Source organism: Triticum aestivum, chromosome 7D (genome assembly GCF_018294505.1).
Source record: "Triticum aestivum cultivar Chinese Spring chromosome 7D, IWGSC CS RefSeq v2.1, whole genome shotgun sequence".
Taxonomy (NCBI): Eukaryota; Viridiplantae; Streptophyta; class Magnoliopsida; order Poales; family Poaceae; genus Triticum; species Triticum aestivum.
Window position 1 is genome coordinate 438,026,951 of NC_057814.1, and position 20,226 is coordinate 438,047,176.

Sequence of the window (20,226 nt, forward strand, 5' to 3'; positions counted from 1 at the left end):
GGTGGAGTACCGCGCGGTGGAGGCTGGATGAACAGGAGCCCGTGGAGGCTGGAGGAGGTCGACGGTAGCCCGTGGAGGCTGGAGGAGGTCGACGGTAGCCCGTGGAGGCTGGAGGAGGTCGACGGTGGAGATGAACAGTATCCCATGGAGTCCCGTTTTGCGGTACGCCACACCCCTCCCGATGAACAGGACCCCCGTTTCGACCGTAGGAGGTCCGTTTCGTCCGTTTTGCAGTACGCCACACCCCTCCCGATCAACAGGACCCCCGTTTCGACCGTAGGAGGTCCGTTTCCTCCGTTTTGCGGTACGCCACACCCCTCCCGATCAACAGGACCCTGTTTCGAACGTAGGAGGTCCGTTTCCTCCGTTGTGCGGTACACCAGGCCTCATTTCCATCGCCTGTTCCGTCCAAGCCCTCCCGATGAACACGACCACGCATTCCGTTCCGACCCAGCCGGTTGGCTCCCACGCGTTCCGTTGCCTCCCGATGAACACAACGCATTCCGTTGCCTCCCCATGAACACGATGACGACGCTGTTTCTCCGTTCCGACCCAGCCATGTCAACGAGCCCTCGCCTTACGTATGCGCGAGTAGGCGTTTGAGACCCCGCCCGTATGTACACATACGTGGCCGTATTTTCTTTCTTGCACCCTGGCCGCTGTACGTACGTGTACATGCTACGTGCGCGCCTCTACTACGACACGTGCGCGCCTCTACATCCACCAGTATATATGTACATACACGTTCGCGACCAGAATGACAACGCCACGTACGCTTCGACCAGGTGGGTCCCGACTGTCAGGCACTTCCTTGCGTGCGAAGATGTAGCTGGTGGGTCCCAGCAGTCAGGGGGGCGAATCATTTTGTTTTTTTGCCCGGACGCACTTCCTTGCGTGCGAAGGTGTAGCTGGTGGGTCCCAGCAGTCAGGGGGAAATGTTTTTTTCGCGAAATACGGTGGCCCGTCCAGTGGGTCCCCGCTGTCAGGTGGAGGAATAATTATTTTGCGTGTAATAAGGAGGCACTTCCTTGCTGCGGCCGTGGACCGAGCTGTCAGCGTCTCCACGCACAGTACTCTTCCGATGGAAGTCGGTCGTTGACCACATTGACCACGCCGCACCGAGAGCACCATGGCGGTGGACGACGGCGAGGCCTACGAAGGGGACGACACAGAGGCAGGGAAGACTCGGCAGTTGTTTCCCACGCGGAGGGGAGTACGACTGTACGAGGGTTTACTGGTTCGTCTGCCGTCGCCGGAGAATAACAGCAGGTGTGGGTGAGTAGAGCGATGGCTAGGCCAGCGATGGGAGTATGGTGGGGCGGTGAGGCCTGCGCGGCAGCACAGCCGGCCGCGGGGAGGAGGGAGCAGGCAGTCCCGCCGGCGCTTGTTTGAGCGGTTGGAGCAGGAAGAGCAGAGATTGAAGAAGCACGACGGCCGTTGGATGGACATCCAACAGTCAGTGCTTGTGCGTCAACCTTTTTTTAGGAAAGCCTCAAATCTATGGAAAACAGCATACAGCCCATCTGCCATTATTTCTAACAATTTACAGCCCATTTGCTAATTCTTAAGGTTTTTTTGGAGCCCATATTCTTTTTGTTCGCATTACAGCCCATATTGTGGCCACGGTTAAAAAATTATACGAAATTTTGCATATTTCGGTGTGGTCCGAACTGTTTTTAATCCCGAAATTTCGACTCACATTCAAACTGATTTTAAAAATAAATGTATATCAATATAAAATCCAACAAATTCTCCATGCATAAAAATTAATGTAATTTAAAATCTTGAAATGAAAAAAAGATGTTTGAAACTAATTGCCGGTTTGATGTGTTTTAAAAATGTACAGCCCATTTCTCATTACTGATGGGCAATTTTCTCGGCCAGCCGAATGAAAGCTCTCCTCGTCTTGAAAGATTTGCAGCCCAACAGGCCTGACAAAGCGACTTATAACTTGGCAAATCACAAAAAAACTGGGCTGTGGCCGTGGACCCAGCTGCCAGCCTCTCCACGTACAGTACTCTTCCGATGGAAGTCGTTCCTTGACCACGTTGACCACGCCGCGCGGAGAGCACCACGGCGGTGGACGACGGCGAGGCCTAGGAAGGGGACGACGCGGAGCCGGGGAAGACGCGGGAGTGGAAGCCCGTGCGGAGAGGAGTACGAGGGTTCACTGGTTCGGCTGCGGTGTGAGGTTGCCGTCGCCGCAGGGCCTGGCCAGCGGTGGGAATAGTAGGGGGAGGTGAGGCCTTTGCGGTAGCACAGCCGGCCACGGGAGGCAGGAGCATGCGGCACGACCGGCGCTGCTTTGGGCGGCTGGAGCAAGAAGACCAGATGTTGAAGAAGCACTACGGCCATTGGATGGACATCGTATGGTCACTGGAGCTACAATCGTTCATATTGACTAAGTTGACAAAGCCCTTCGTCCCCGTCAACTTAGTAGGCCCACAAGTCAGCCTCCCACCAAGGTGGGTCCCAGCTAGCCGGGGGAGTATTCATTTTTTTGTGCGTAATAAGGAGGAACTTCCGGTGGGTCCGAGCTGACAGCGGGGGAACGCTTTTTTCGGGAAATACGGTGGCCCGTCCGGTGGGTCCCAGCAGTCAGGGGGAAATGATTTTTTTGCAAAATACTGGTGGCCCGTCCGGTGGGTCCCCGCTGTCAGGTGGAGGAATAATTATTTTGTGCGTAATAAGGAGACACTTCCTTGCGGCCGCTGTGGACCCAGCTGTCAGCCTCTCCACGTACAGTACTCTTCCGATGGATGTCGGTCGTTGACCACGTTGACCACGCCGCACCGAGAGCACCAGGGCGGTGGACGACTGCGAGGCCTAGGAAGGGGACGACACGGAGCCGGGGAAGATGCAGCAGTGGAAGCCCGCGCGGAGAGGAGTACGAGGGTTCACTGGTTCGGCTGCGGTGTAAGGCTGCCGTCGCCGCAGAATAACAGGGGGTGTGGGTGAGTGGAGGGATGGCCTGGCCAGCGGTGGGAGTAGTATGGGGGCGGTGAGGCCTCCGCGGCAGCACAGCCGGCCACGGGAGGCCGGAGCAGGCGGCACGACCGGCGCTGCTTTGGACGGCTGGACCAAGAAGACCAGAGGTTGAAGAAGCACTACGGCCGTTGGATGGACATCGTACGGTCACCGAAGCTAGAATCGTTTATATTGACTAAGTTGACAAAGCCCTTGGTATGCTCCAACTTAGTAGGCCCACAGGTCAGCCTCCGAAATGGTGCGCCCCAGATGTCAGGGGGAGGAATCTTTTTTTGGGCGGCCGAAGCTAAGAATATCCGAGATTGAAGAAGAAGCACGACATCCGTTGGATAGACATCCAACGGCCACTGCTGCTAGAACCGTGTGTTGACTATAATAAGTTGACAAAGCCTTGCATATGCGTCAACTTATTTTTCTAGGGGACGTGTCACTTAGTAGGCCCACAAGTGTGTGGCAGAGAACTTATAGCCCATTTGCGTTTTGTAAGAATGTACAGCCCATTTTTGAATTCTAATGGAATTTACAACAGCCCATTTACAGTTTGTTAAAAGTACAACCCATTTTCTAGCTAGGACAACAATTAATAATTTCAACCAACCGTTGAAGATAGAATTCAATAAAATTTCCCACATTTTGATGGGATCCGAAATATTTTCATCCTGAAATTTCTAGTCAGATTAAATATAAATTTGTATTACGTAAAAATCCAACGAAACATTGCGCGCGCAACAATGAAAATTTAAGATTTTCAAAATCCATAAATAATATTTTATAAACTAATTTCGTGTTTGGTGCATTTTTTTTATAGTTACTGCCCAATTTTTATAATTACATCCCATTTATTATTTTTTAAAGCCCATTTTCCTGTTAAGCCTAATGCATCCCTCCTAGGAAAGATTTGCAGCCCAGCGGGGCGGAGAATAACAAGTTGACCTTGCTTGGGTATTCCTCAAAAAGACGTATAGCTGGGTAGCCATTTTCATCTTGAAAAAATTAGTATCTGGGTTGGATATCTGGCCTGGGCTAGACGGACCATAGCCCGCCCAGTTAATACCCTGCTCTCCTCTGAACAACAACGAAATCATCGCCAAGAAAAACTATGCAGTGCTCACGCCTCAAAAACACAAATACTGCTCGAGCTGCTTGGTCCCAGCTGTCGGCCGCACCTTGTGCAATTCTCTCGTTTTATTGACTACGTAGGTTGACAATGGTGTGGGACCGTGATGTCAGGAAACCAGGAGAAAGCAAAAAATATATAGTTGTACATAATAAGGAGGCACTTGCGTACGTACGGCTAAGGCCCTAGTGGGTCCCTAGTGTCATCCAGTCAAAATAAAGTCATCTCCTGAATCCTCATGTTCATTGACGATGTTAACAATGCTCGGCGCCACGTTGAGCGTAACAACTCGAAGGACAACAGAGAGGGCCTCGTGGGCCCTACGGATGGTCTGATACAGCACCCGCTGCTCATTTAGGAAGCCAGGATCATCGGAAACCTATGAGCACCTTTGAGAAACTGAGACGGCATGAAACGGTAAGGCCGCACTTGGGAGCTCTCGTCTATTTCAAACCTGTATTAACATACAAGTGTAATTTACTTGTCCTCGGAAACAACGCGTAAAATACAGGCGTAATGAAACCGAGGGCCTAAGGTCTGTAAGTAAAACCGGCGGGTGACGCGTGTAATTTGAGAGACCAGTGTATATTTTACGAGCACTGCTATATGGACGCCATTACCAGACGATACATGCACGACGTGCATATCATGCCATCCATGGGCAAGGCTGAAACAACATCTAACGGCTGGATTAGCAATCGTCCGAGTGTCGTTCAGTGTTTTTATCGTGTGTGAAGTACTTCCGATATTTTACTAGTCGAAATCGACCAACCAAGCGCCTTCGCCCGAGACCATCTGCTTTAACTTACAAGCGTCAGTTTTACAAGCGGTTTTGGTTGGAAAACGACAATCCAATCACGGCCTAATATCATGAGTTGGTCAGAAGATCATATGGTTTCACGTCTAACCTACCCGACTTGTCGTATATGCTATGTATGAAACATCAGACGATGAACTTCTTAAGCACGGAAACAACAGAAGAGGATGATCTTCTTAACAAGCAAATCACTAGCATTAGATCGACATGCAAAACAATACGAAGCATTATTCTCAGGAGGCGCGGTGAACAGCTCGTGATGCCGCATGCCACAACATTCCAAGCTCTACTTTGCAATGAAACACAAGGCCTGGCATTACATAGACAATATTCAGAAGAAACTCTTAACACAAGAATATCTCAGCAGAGTAACTATTTACTTCTAAACTGAACACAGGAATAGGAAAAAACACTCGACGCTGCTCATAGCGAGGGCGTCCCACTCAAAAATATCAAATGCATGTCTTCTAGCTAACATCAATGAGCAAATTTTGACAAGGTTTTCCAATTCCAATATATTAAACTAACGTCTTCTTGCTAACATCAATGATTAAACTTTGACAAGCTTTTCCCATTCAAAATATGTAATGCCTATGATTGTGGAGTCCTGTCATAGCTTCTTGTACTTGTTTGGGCACTTTTTGCCCAGGGCACTCCACGTGTTGTTAAATTGCCAATGGTCTCTGCAGACTAGTGATGTCACCGGTGTCTAATAATACTCTGTAAAGCTTCTCGGTCATTCCTTCTGTAATGTAGCGCAAACAGTGACTGCTTCTTTCTACAAAGTGGAACGACCAACTGGACCAGTAATGCAGCAGTTTACCTTGGACACATTGGCTCCTTTTGTGCAGTTCAACTAAAATCAAAGTCGGAATAAAACCGAGCTTTAATTTTGATATCCCTGTAAGCAACAATATGTATAAGGGAAACAATTACTGAGAAATAACGGTTGATGACTTGTACTCCCAGAAGAAAAGCATCTACTGATCTACTTTATCTTAATGGGAAACAAAGCAGGAGAGTAGCAATTCTCCATCAGTGTGATTCATTCATATTGACTGAGACATTATCTTAACAATGCCTTGTTTCAACATGTATAAAGAACGACAAAGCAGAAAAGTACCATTCCTAAAACAATGCAAATGATTCATTTTAACAGAGACATTATCTTAACAATACCTTGGTTAAACATGTAGAAAGAACTACAAAGCAGGATAGTACCATTCCTAACAAGTGTTGAAGTTTTGAACTAAGATTCATTAGTTAATTAATTCTGAGAGTGGCATTGCTTAATTTTACCAGCGGCATTAGATTAACGAAAAGCATAAACAGTTCCAGGGAAGAGTGGGCGCAACAACAGTATGTGCTTCCATCTACTTATAAAGGGGGTGATGCAGAGTTTGTTGTAACAAAGCAACAAGCATCATGTCTGGGTTGGTCCCATTTTTGTTCACTACTTAATGGGAAAAGACAGCAATACAATAGCTTCAATTCAACATTTATTTAAAATAGTACCAATACAAGTAGCACAACATCTCAAAGCACACTGCACAATCATGTGGATGAAGGCCTGTACTGACCTTTCATGAGACGGACAAAGGTAAAATACGAATCTCGATCTCCTTTTGTGCAGTTCCACCGAAGTTAAGCAAACTCCCGGTGTGACATTCAAGTTGAACTACACAAAACACTCTTAAAACATAAGTGTTTCGAGTAGTGAAGCAAAATGTCGCAATAGCAACAAGTTGAATCAATAGCCCTGTTTTAACAAAGGCAAAAAAGGAAACAATTACTTGCCGATAAAGGAGGATGAAACAAACGGTGATAGAAAGAAGCATCTAACTTATCTTGGACGGAAAACAAAGTAGGACGGTAGCTTTTCTAAAATGGTTGCATTGATTCATATTAACAGAGAAATTCTCTTGAAACAACATTCGTTAAAAAATGTAATTTACTTTTAACAATGGCATTGCTTCAATTTTCCGGCGGCATTCTTAGATTAATAACAGGAAAATAGCTGTATGGGACATGCCAGCACCATGTGCGTCCACACGTATAAATGGGTGATGCAGAGTATGTAGCCTAGCAGCATATATGCACTGGTCCCATATTTGTTCTCTTTGAACCTTCTTCCTATGTGAGGGCAGCAAATCTAGTCGTGCACAAACTACCCGACCCCCCAGTTTCTTTCCGTTTTCAACAAAGAGGTCGGTTCCTTACAGATGTGTCTACTGGGTTACCCCCTTTTTCCCTTTTCGACCTACAAAGCGGCTGGATAGCCAGTCTATACTACTTTCCGCCCCTCCTTTCCTCATTGAACCATGTCCTAGATTCTTGCTCCAGCCCACCGCACCCTTCTTTCCTCTTTGAACCAAGACCTAGATTCGACTACAGATCGAAAAAGATCCACATGCAGCTAGAGCAATGACGGTTTCAAAGAAACTTATACCTTAGGATCATCGGGATGTGGCAAGGCGTGCGGCGCGAGGCCGGATCTGCCCACACTACGTACGGCAGAAAGGAAGAAGGGGTCGGGGGCCCTCCCGCATAGGCGCTGGGTGAAAGAGAACAACGCAGCCGGCAGTCGATTGCCTCCCTCGCCGAAGGCGATAGAGTGAACGCTGCACCTCCTCCCCTTCCCGGTGCAACGGGATACGGACGCCTCCTTCACCAGCTGTGAGGGGGGAGAGAGAGACAAGAGGCCAACGTAGTCTTGTTTAGATCTGGTGAAGAGAGGGTGAGAGACTGTGAATATAGCAAACCCTAGCATATGAACGCTGAGCCTCCAGCGTGTAACATATATGTAGTGCGGCGAGCGTGTGGAGAGTGCAAACCCTAGCGAACAAGCGCTGAGGCTCCCGCTTATATATATACTACTGTAGTACGGACTGAGCTCCGGTGCCTTCACTGCACCTGCTTTTGGCTGTATGACAGGTGAGCCAGCCACATTTTGGGCCCACCTGTCATAAATCCAAGGGCAGGTGCACTAAGTCAATGAAGCTGCGTCCATATAGTACTCTCGTGTATACCACTACTCCGAAGGCAGGAGTAATATATAGTGGAGTGGTTTTCTTATTCTCTCCATAACAATCATTTTAAATTGTGTAAGTACGAAACGAAACTCTTTATTTAATGTACAGTGAAGAAAACTAGCACTACTTCCGATGAACTAACGATCCACGCCCACGCGTCCTGGTCGCACTTCCTGACCTTCACGTGTGGTACACTACCCTCCCTTAAGTGAACAACCTCACATGCGCCAAATTATAGGAAACATGTGAGAGTGTGTACAAATAAAGAATTTTAATTTCAATTATCAGAAAGGTTTGAGAGTATTACAAAGTTTGTCTTCAGTCAAATCTAATATGCGGAGTAAATAAAAATGGAGGGCTACTACATCCATCTGGGTTTTTAGTCCACAACATATTTTTAATCAAAGTCTGACCACATATTTAGTTAATAGCTGGACAAATAAAATTACAGGGGAGTTGAAGACGAAGTTGTGAGAAGGCTTAGAAATCAATACAAAACTTATGCTCTTAGTACCAACGTCGATCCTTCTTCGAGGAAACATTTGGTTCATAGCCAATTGTGTGATAAAATTGCACCAACGTGAAAGACGACTGCGTCTCCAACGCAACCAAGGTGAACTGATGAAGGATATCATCTTTGTGCGTAACAAGCAAAAAGCACTAATGGAAGACATGTTGTTTTTATTGAAAATCGATCAGCTTCACCAGCCGATGCAACCATGAGCATCGATAGGTCATCGTGGTGATGCATCATCCATTTGGCATCAAGTTTGGGTGAGGCACCTATGAAGTTCGACAAATCCTCACTGTGGTCTGTTTCTTCTCAGTAATCAAGCTCGAGGAAGGAAGAACCACGTGGCAGAGGACAGTGAGGCGGAACAACAATGGCCATCCAATTTTGTGCAGTTCCACTAAAATTGAGGAAGACATGCCCAGGTATGGAGACACGCATCGCTGTTTCCAAAAATATAAAAAAGGGTTAGCAACGACATCTCAATTGTCAATAAGAATTAATGAAAAGGTACACCAACAAACAGAAGCATCATAATTATCTTGATGGGAACTAAACCAGTATACCCGAGAAAAAAAGCATTTCTTCATTTAACCAGTGATAGTACTACCACCATATGGACAATGACCGCACAACCACCATGTACTTTTTGTCGAAACAACATGTATACCTCCACCGAGGCATAAATCAGGACAACTTTTCAAGTGGCATTTCCTCTATAATAGTACTAGTAGGTGATGTTGGACCAGCCGACGAACCCTAGCTACTATGCATGGGGAGCTAGGGAGTAGTCGCATAGAAGAAAACCCGCACGCAGCGACCTGGGGAGCTGGACCAGTACAAGAAGTTATACCTTAGGTGGGCGAGATGTCGTTTAGGCGGGCGGGCGGGATCTGCCCACATGACGGCAGCGAACAAGGGCACGGAGAATCTTCGTCCACGCCAGCACCGGCTCCGAGAGGACGGTGCACATCGGCTTCCTCCGTCGCCGACGGCGACAATGTTTACGCTGCACCTCCTCATCTCCCGTAGCGGACGGGATTCGGCCGGATCTGTGACCACCGATGAGGAGAGAGATAGAGTGGACACTGTCATCTTGTTTTGATATGGAGAGAGTGAGAGAGCGAGACGCGAGAAACTCTATCAAACAAGAGGCTATAATGGAGTAAAAAATCTCTCCATAGCAGTGGTTTTAAATAGAATACGCGCGTTCCCGGAAAAAAGAAACGAAAACCGTCGGACAATTTTTCTAACGTACCAAGAAAGAAAACTCGATCAAAAACACGCCCCCGCTTCCAGGTCACGAGAGTCTTCGCGCACACACACATAGACATAGACATGCATATCCGTGTTTACGTAAAATTCCATTTCCATCTCCATCTCCAATCATATTAGTCCAACTGGCACATTATTTACATTGTTAATTATATACGCAGCAATATTAATGTACAGCATCTCTTGTTTGCGCACGTCCGGACCGCTGCCACGGCCGGTCCTGACCAACCCGAACCCTCTTCATCACCCGCGCATGCTTCCTGCCTGAAACGATCAGTGCCGCATTCATGCCCAGCCAGAGCGGACGCGACCTCTCACTGGTGCCGGCATTGAAGCGGCGCGCCGGCCGAGAGAGCGTCGCCCACGCCGCTTCCGGGTGCACGCGGCTGCTCCGCGTTCAAAGGTCGCAATAGTCGGCTACAACATGCATGTACAAAGTTCTTGGGAGTCAGTGCTACAGCTAGCTACCCTCCCCCAACTCGTCAATCTCTTCCAGTAGTGCTAGTACTCCATGGCGCGATCCATCGACAAGCAGGTGGGAAAGTTATCGTATACTCGGTTTGTGGTGAGTGGCATGCCGAGTGACCGTGTGGGGTCGAGCCGTGGAGGAGGGTGAGACATGAAAACGATAGACGTGATTTAAACGTTGGTTTCTCTCCGTTTCCATTTTTTCTTCGGAAAAACGGAAACTTTCCACTCCATTTTCATTCCTATTCCAAGGTTGCCCCGTTACAACATTCCATCAAATTCAAAGGAAAACTAACACGCATGCTGATGCATCTCAATGATTCACAGATCATAGCCAATATTTACTTCACAACTAAAGAAAAAAGTTGTGAGAGCGTGTATGAAAGAAAAACTACTGATGGGGTCACTACGACTTAAACCCTAAACCCTAAACATGATTTAATTTCCTGGCCAGGTAGAACCTGTCGAAGGAAAGATGGCTGGCACCCTCGGATCATACTTTGCTGGGGGAGGACAGCTAGCTGTAGCACTGACTGTGGGTTTTCTCCCTCGCCGATGTCGACCGCGTCTACACAGAACATTGTTCCCTTCCCCCAGCTGCTGGATCAGGCCCGTCGTTCTATGCTTGTGAAGAGAGCAACCTAAGCAAGCAAGCTTGTAGCTTAGGCTCCTGCTAGTGTATATATAGTGGTTTTCTTTTTCTCTCCATATCAACCATTTTATATTGCGTATGTGTCATTCAAGAGTGGAATGATGGTTGCTTCTTCCGACTAACTTACTGTGTGATTTGACTGCTCCTTAGTGGCCCCTACATATACTCCCCCTACGTGTATGCAATAGTCACACGTACACATGGACGCAAAAACGCGCGCGACGCCCTAATCCATGCATGTCCGAGCACACGACGGAACACACACGGTCATGCTCAAGTGCTCAACCTACACGTGCATGCACACACATACTCAGTCAGGGTGAGCTAGTGACCGTATAAACACAGGAAAATATATATATTGAGCGCAATGAGCGTATTATGAAGTCCACTGACCGTATTTTTACAAATATACAGTGACAGACAATGTATTTATCTCGTTTGAAATTAAGTCATATTAACCGGAGAGGAGGCAGTATGGACTAGCATTACTTTGCCGTGTCCCGTCAACTTGCCGAACGAGGAGAAGGTTGCAGGACGGGAGAAGCTTGCGCGCGGTGGCTCGCAGGACAAGGAGAAACTTTTGACTAATGCAAGCTCTCCCTCGCTCGGGCGGTGGACGTGCAACAGTTAATTCGGTGTCAGATTGCCAGAAGCATACACTATACTACTAGTGCTATTATTGTTCGACTTCCCGAATAGGCGAACAGCCAAGCGCAAAGTAAACAGGTCAGCAAACCTTGCGGCACATCTTCATGCGAACTGTGCGGCGCATCTTCTTGCGAACCGTGCTTGCTGCACTTTGAATGTGGCCGAGAGCTGGCTTGATGAAACACCTCGCTTCCTACTTCTTTTTTTTGCGGGGTACCTCGCTTCCTAGTGACCAGTGTCTTGGCTGATCATCCTAAGAATGCTTATATATGAATAAAGCTCTCTCATTTACCCACAAAAAAGATTAAGCCATATTAACCGAAAAGGAGGGAGCATGGACTAGCACTACTTTTTGGTGTGTCCCATCAACTCGCAGAACAAGGAGAAGCTTGCAGGACAAGGTGAAGCTCGCTTACGCCTTTTGACTAATGCAACCTACCCTCGGTGGACATGCATCAGTCCATTCAGTGTCAGATTGTCAGAGGCATACACTGTAGTACCCAACATGCGGAGTACCATCATTGTTCGACTTCACGAAGAGGCGAAGAGCCAAGCGCAGTAGTACGAGTAGTACTACTACTAGAACCGCATGGTGGAGCGTCTGTACTCTTATTTTTTTATCTCTGATAAAGTACACGTTTATTCCGGAGAAGGGCGGAAAACGGCAGCCCAACATGTAATGAATGATATTGATCAACCAACCATGCTCGAATATATGTTGGCCTCCGTGCGAGCCCGTATGTGTGTTCTCGCTCCTCGTCTCTCTCAAGGAACGGCGGATTGGCTCTTTGCCGTCAATTGAGATCGGTTTGCTCACACTCCTGTCCCACATGTCAGTGATATGCCAAGAGGAGGTGCGTTGACCGACTGGCCATACGCGTACTTGGTTTTGCACCTTCATACTAGTCCTCCCTCCGTCACAGTTTACAGGGCGCGCTTCATTATGATGCATTTCTCTCAATGCATTTCCACCGCCAGAGAGACTTTAGACGCGTTTGGTTTAATGCTCATTTAATTAGGGCGTGGTAACCGCAATCAAGTCCACAATTTTCTCTCCATGTACTGTACTACTACGGAGTGGAGTAAGTGCATTCTTGTGTGTACCCGGGGTGGAAGCACTGCATGCATGTGTGTACGCATTATTCCCTCTTGTAATAGACGTTGTGCTATAACTACCAATGCTATTTTTCACGCTGATCGCTTGTCTCCTTGGTCCCACAGATTTTCTTTTTCTTTTTTCTGAAGCGCGCTGTATAAACAGTGACGGATGGAGTAGTATGAGCGGATTCAAAGAAGAGCGTATTGATGGTTGCTTCTTCAGAGCAACTTACAGTGGGAAAGGTGGGGCTTATGATTTGACTGCTCATTACTCACTATTAATGCGGCGCAACGACCGGGCTGAGTCTCCCATGCGGTTGTGCACTACCCCCTCGGTTCTTAAATATACTCCAGTGTATTTGTCTTTCTAGAGATTTCAACGAGTGACTACTCAAATATTTGTCATTTCAGAGATTTCAAATGGACTGGCACATACGGATGTATATAGACATATTCTAGAGTGTAGATTCACTCATTTTGCTCCGTATGTAGTCACTTGTTGAAATCTCTAGAAAGACGAATAGAATATTTAGGAACGCAGGGAGTACACATACGAAGCAAAATGAGTGAATCTACACTCTAAAATATGCCCATTTGAAATTTGTAAAAAGACAAATATTTAGGAACGAAGGAGTATAATCTTGTGCATGGCACATGGACCCAGATGATGAAGAGGCTTCTCGCAATGCTATCAAGCTTCCATCATTTGTTTACATAATTGACGTACTATACAAATAATTTTCCAGCGACATGAAATTGTACAATGGTGTGAGCTTTCAACTTTTGTTTCGCGTGTCTTGCCATCGATGCTCTTTCGGAAACAATAAAAAACTAACTTCCTTGCTAATGCATGTCAATTATTAGCAGATCAGAGCTAATAATTACATCACAACTAAAGACAGAGTTGTGAGAAGGTTTTAAATTAAAATTGATCCATGCTTTCATTGGCAGCAACGTTCCCCCAGCTCTGTCTAAATCAACAAGGCATGTTGGGAAAAAAGTAGCTATCTGGAGCATGCAACATTCCGATCATTTTGTGCAGTTCCACTAAAATAGATCTGAGCGTCCCTGTTCCAAAGATATTAAGTGTGATTACGATAATAGAGGACTGCTGATGAAACAATAAACACACAAATAGACGCCGGTCACCTTTGCAGTCTCTCTTAAGACTAACTAGTTGGAGAAGATTAGGCTCGGAGTTGGATGAGGAGGATACATCAAAACCAATCTCCCTTTGTGCAGTCGCACTGAAATGTAGAGACGTTGCCCGTGTGACATTTTAGTACAACTGCACAAAACACTCTTAAGAAAAAAGTGATTTGTGCAGTTCACCAAAAGGTCGCAATAGCAACGAGTAGAAAGGAAACAATTACTGGCCAATAACAGTTGATGACACAAGCGACGACAAAAAAGAAGCATATTCCTTGTCCTAAGGGAAGATAACAACACGGTTGTGTTTTTCTAAAACGGTGTGAGGACGAGAATGCAATATGGATAGTACGCCGGACGAGCTACGTTTTGGGCAAAGAACTATGGAAGATCCACATGCAGCGACGTGGGAAGACGGGCAGTGGAGCAAGGCCGGAGGGGATACCTGGAGGTCGTCAGGATGTAACTAGGTGAGCGGCGGCGGGCGGAATCTACGAGCAGGTGGCGTAGGCCCTACCGCGCTGGAGCTTGGTCAGAGAGAACGGCGTGTACCGCAGATCGGGACGTGCTGCCTCGGCGCCGTCAAACGGAGAAACAATGCACTTCCTTCCTTTCCCCCGGCGGACGGGATGCGGCTGGATCAGTGACCAACGGTGAGAGAGAGAGGCCACCGCACTCCCTTTCCGCCGGCGGACGGGATGTGGCCGGATCAGTGACCAACGGTGAGAGAGAGAGAGAGGCCACCGCACTCCCTTTCCCCCGGCGGACGGGATGCGGCCGGATCAGTGACCAACGGTGAGAGAGAGAGAGGCCACCGCAGCCTTGTGTGAGATACTCTGAAGAGCGACAAACAAGGCAGGCATGCTCCATTGTATATAGTGAGCGGACTACCTTTTTCTCCATAAAAATCGTTTTATATTCTGTGTACGTGCCATTGAGCGCTATAACTTTATTTAAAAATAACGCGGCAACGCGTCAAGTCGAACTTTGTTTCGTGCACGCGTGGTACACGACCTCCCTAGGTAAACAACCGCTACAGGCGTTCAAATTAGCACGTGGGCTGCAATTTTGTAAAGAAATGAGCTCCACCGTGTACCCGCGCGGGTGTGGCTGGGCACGAAGCGTGAGTACGTGCACGGTGCACCTATTCTCTTCTTGTATACCTACACCACCTACGTGGGGTTGTGTGAGAGAGATACAAACCTAGAGAGATATAGTGTGTGGGTTCTTGAGAGTTTTTGGGGGGGGGGTCAATCAAAAAATGTAACATATGCAATGTGTGTGAAATAGAGTCCTGGATATAACATATATATAGAGGGGGCGATCCACAAGAAGAGAGTGGAGGTATCATCGGCTTGTGGTGTCCATAGAATCGAAGAGAGGGATGATGTGTGTGTGTGTGCGCGCGCGATCGATAAAGAGTGCCATCGAATTTGTGTGTGCCCACGTCAAAGATATAGAGTGGCTGGCCTACTGGAACGTGAGATGGGACATGTGCAGTTTGTCTCTGTGGCGTGGATACCTACCTGCAGCGCTCGACTATCGGTGTGTGGTGGGGGAAGAGGGAGGCCCAATTAACTATAGAGGTACAATGGCTGGTATATGTGTGGAGGAGGAGAGAGGCCTACCTCATGTATTAAGGAGATCGATCTGCCTCATGTATTAAGGGAGATCGATCGGCATCCATGCATATGTGCAGGAGAGGAATAAGGTTGGGAGAGAGACAGAGCTAGAGTGTTGGAGGGGGTGGTAGTGGAGTTGCTTCTAACAAATGGTGGGATAGGCTTGCCAGACAAACGGAGGGCACGCCCGCAATATCAATAAGAGAGGAGATGGCTGCTTGTTGTTTCTGCACGTGCGTGTGAGAGACGGGTCAGGAGGCATGCACGAATGATGAGGGGGGACGATGTGGCTGTGGTAAGCAGACGTAACTACATAGGAAGATCAATCGCCCTTTGTTAGAGAAAGGAGAGACATAATTTGTGAGGTACGTCGATCGATGGGTGGGGTAGTTAAAGTCGATCTAGGTATATGTTGGGAGATCGATCGGTATACATGCATGTGTGTGTTAGAAGCAAATGAGGCACGAGGAAAAGGATAGAGAGAGAGAGGGATGCATGTAGGAGGTGGTACGAGAGGCATACTATATCGAGGGGGAGGAGTGTGCGAGTACGAGAACGATGAAAAGAGTGGTGGGAGTGAGGCATGGACGGTGACAAGAGAAGAGGGGAAGCTTGTGTTTGTGCTAGGCACACCTGGCTAGAGAGGCATATCGATCGATGTGTGCCGTAAAGAAGGAGCTGGGGGGCCTACACACACCGTGGGTGAACGACCTAAAGTGAAAAGACGAATTTGCGCGATGGAGCTAGAGAATGCTGAGGGAGGGTGAGAGGGATGCGGGCGTGTGCATGCACAAGAGAAAGTTAGTGCTAGCTACAAAGATAACAGGGTTGTGTGGGTGTAAAAGACGAATAGAGATTATATATACTTCATTATAAAAAGCGAATTCGGATATTTGAAGAATTTATCATAGTGTTTCAAACCGACGCATGTGTGAATATATATAACGGTGATACACATGGTGTGGTTATGAACATGTTATACTACATTTAATATATTTTATCTCTACTCTTATAAAAAACGGAGTTGTTGATGATGGTGTGCCTGCCATCCTGCATTATAGGCCGTCCGATTTATATCTGGCGGATAGCAAGGAAACTATGATGGTTGAAGTTGGCAACAATCATGATTGTAGATTCTTTTTGAAATAGAGAAACGAATTCAAATTTAGTTCGAATTGCAGCGGTAGTATAGACATTTGGAATGCACTAAAATGTTGGTATGAGTAGGTTACATGCATTATACAGCAAGCGAAAAAATTTAATCGGACATAACATGGATTCATACTCCCTCCTTCCATCTATATAGGGCGTAATGAGATTTTTAAGACCGCCTTTGACTATTGACAAGATTAATAGTACAGGACATGCACAATGTGAAAATTATATCATTGAAAGAACCTTTCGCAGACAAATTTAACGGTGTGCTTTGTGTAAGTTGCATGTCATATATCATTGCTCTAATATTTGGTCAAAGTTAGCATCGAAAAACGCATTAGGCCCTATATAGATGGAAGGAGGGAGTAGCTTTGAATAGCATTTGTATAGTAAAACGGGGCAAGACTCTCTCTTTGTGTGGTGTGAATAGTTATATTTTTTTTGTTTTCTTTTTGGTTGAGGGAAGTGCGAATTGATTTGGTACGTACAAGTACAATATTACTACACGTTAGGCTTGTCCCTAAAATTCAACCCGCGTCTTGTTATATCCCGAAAATTCAGATATCGTGCTCCCAAAACTGGCGCCTTCACAACCCGCGCCTTGCTATCCCGGAATTACAACGCATGCGAAAACTCCCTCCAGCTGCCAAATCCCGACACGCGAAATCCCCCTTCTAACCCTGAGCCGAAAGGGCCGCTAGTTCAAATCGGTGGGGGGTACTTTTGTAACACACCCTACATTTTGGACAAGCGCATCCCTATGTCATGCTTCACCCCCTCCCGTCGCCCCCTTTTCGCCATTGGAAATCCCAGGCCGCCATAACCTCTCCGCTCCAGCCGCAAAACCCCACCCTCCTCCGTCCGCCACATCACCGTTGCCCAGTCGGAGCCTCTTCCCCGACGACGTCGTCCACCGCAACAGCTCGACGTCCCTCATCCACCTCCCTGGATGAGGATCCGTCGTCCATCTCGTCGTCCCGCCGGTTCAGCCGCCCCGTCCTCCACCTCCAAGGAGCTGCTCTGACGATCGCCTCGTCTATCGCGGCTGCTCCATCCCCATAGCGCCGCCTTAACCTGCTCTACCGGAACCGCAGCATCCTCACCGACTCCTCGGACGAAGCTGAGGCCTACTCGGCGCCACTAAAGAGGTTGTACACTCATCGCATCGCACCTTCTCCTTAACTCGACCTCCTGGCGCCGACGGTGCTCCATCCTGCACCCCCATGGAGCGTCTACCTTGAAGCCGGCGCCACGGGCGACATCTCCATGGCGGCTCTCCCCCAGTGCGAGGCCTCTTCGGCGGCGGCGTCCATACCAGTCGGATCTGCTGCTGCTGCTCCGGCTCTCGCTCGCTCGCGCTGCTGCGGCTGCTCCGGCTCTCGCTCGATCGCTCGCTCGCCCAGCTGCTGCTGCTGCTCTCCCCCTCGCTCGTGCTGCTGCTCTGCTCCGATTAAGCCACACTTCAGTCGACTGAATCGACTTTTGGGTCAGTCGATTTTCAGGGGTTGGGGGGGCTCGCCGGAGTTAAGGAAGAACCACCCGCAGCGGGGACGGGGGCTCGCCAGAGAGGTACCCCACTATCTATCTTAGGGTTCAGGGTGGGGGGCCGGGGGGCCTAGAGGCCTGGCCGGGGCGGCGGTGGCGAGTTGTTTCGGGGCGGCGAGGCGGCACTGGGACCGGCGGTTCTGCCGGTGGTGGCTGGCGGCTCAGGGGGGTGCAGGATGAAGATGAACTGCAGGCCCTCCCTAAACTACATGCCAAGTGCCTCTCTGCTACCATTGCGTTCAGTTTCGACAGTAGCATTCAGATTCCACAGTAAATTTCGGTTTCGAAAGTTAAGTTCAGAGTCAACAGTTTTTACATCATCTGTTGTAGTCAGGTGGTTTTTGGTGATGTTAATTTTACATCCATTTTACATCATCTATTGGAGATGCTATTAGAATCCCACTTGAGATTGACGATGTCTGTCTTGTGCTGCTTCAGCCTTGACGTCTTATGGCTCACCGGAGCTACTCAACGACAGAATGATCCATCACAACAGAGCAGTGCCCTGGACGCCGTCTACAGATTCCTCAGATCTTCCTCCACACCTCCGACACCCACCTCTGCCTCAACTGCTTCAGCGACCAACCCAATGATGTTGAGGTCGACACGGCTACGGCAAAGAGGTTGTACACTTGTTGCATCACTTATTACTATACATTCACGTCGATCCATTAGGGCTATTTTGGTTCAACGGAAAAACGTCGATCCACTGGTTGTTACCATCACTCTAAATTTCTGCATGCTCTCCTTACATAATCTCACCATATTTTTTTCGTATGCATGTCAGATATTGTACACAGTCATGCTGAACATGTAGAGAAAAAGAGAAGAGTTTTGCGCGGCAATACAATGTCATGCAGACATCGCTCCATGGTGGGTTCAATGGCAAACCCTCCCCACCCCTCTCGAGATTGTAATCCAGAGGAAGATATCTGTTCTGAGGCAGATTCAGGCGCCGCTGACCACTCCTATTTACCCCCCAAGGTGTTTGCTCTACCTTGGCATGATGATGTTAGTCATATCATGCATATGTTGCCTTGCAGTGCCTACTTTTGACATCATATATGTCATCTACTTAGTTTAGACATGTTCTGTAATGCCACCTGTTTAGTTTCTATATCATATATGGGAATTATGCAGTCTCATGTCTTTTAGCCAGCCATAATATATGTGAAATGTGCAATGCCATCCTATTTAACCAGGCATCCTATATTTGAATGATATCTTGCCCATCCTTTTCTTCATTACATTTCCATTTGTCGACAATGTTTGTACATTAAACTACTCTTCCTGTGAATCAGCCATTTGGGTGGAGATGGAAAAATCTTGAGTGAAAACAAGGCCTTCAAAGCAGACAGTGCTACGTGTCGAAGCAGATCTCTTGTTGGGTCCCGATAGCTCCTCAGAGATGGATTCAGAGATAGATGACCAGTCCTATTCCCCCACTGGGGTGTATGCTCTAACTTGGCATGGTTATAGTGCTCATATCATGCATACGGTGTCTTGCATTGCATAGTTTAGACATCATATACACAATATTCAACACCATGTTCTTAGTTCAGACATCATATCGAATGCCCTCTGTTTAGCATATAAATCACATATGTGAATTAAATGATGCGATCCTGATTACTTAGATAACATGTAGGTGAATTATGTCATGCGATCCTGTTTAGTTATTCATCATATCTTTGAATTATGTTATGCTATGCTATCCAGTTTAGATAGACATCATATATGTGAAATTATGTCATGCTATCCGTTTTAGTTAAACAATATACATGTCAACTATTTCATGCCCTCTTTTTTCCACACTATCTATTGCATCTGTCTCTCATACAATGTCTATACATTCAACTATGTTTCCTTTTTATCAGCCATTTGAATTGGAGCGGGTGATGCCAGTATCTAGCGGACTAAAAACACGGTCTTCAAATAAAACAGTGTTACCTCTTGGTGGAGATAGCACCCCAGTTGTACATGCACAAGAACCACCCCTACCACACATAACCCAAACTCTCGCAGATTGTACCCCTACTGCGATGGACAGAGAACCAGCTTCACCCAATCTAACCCCAACCCCAGCCGATAGTAACCCAGTTCTTGTTGACACAGCACCATCTCCACCACAGAGCTCCCAAATAAGAGC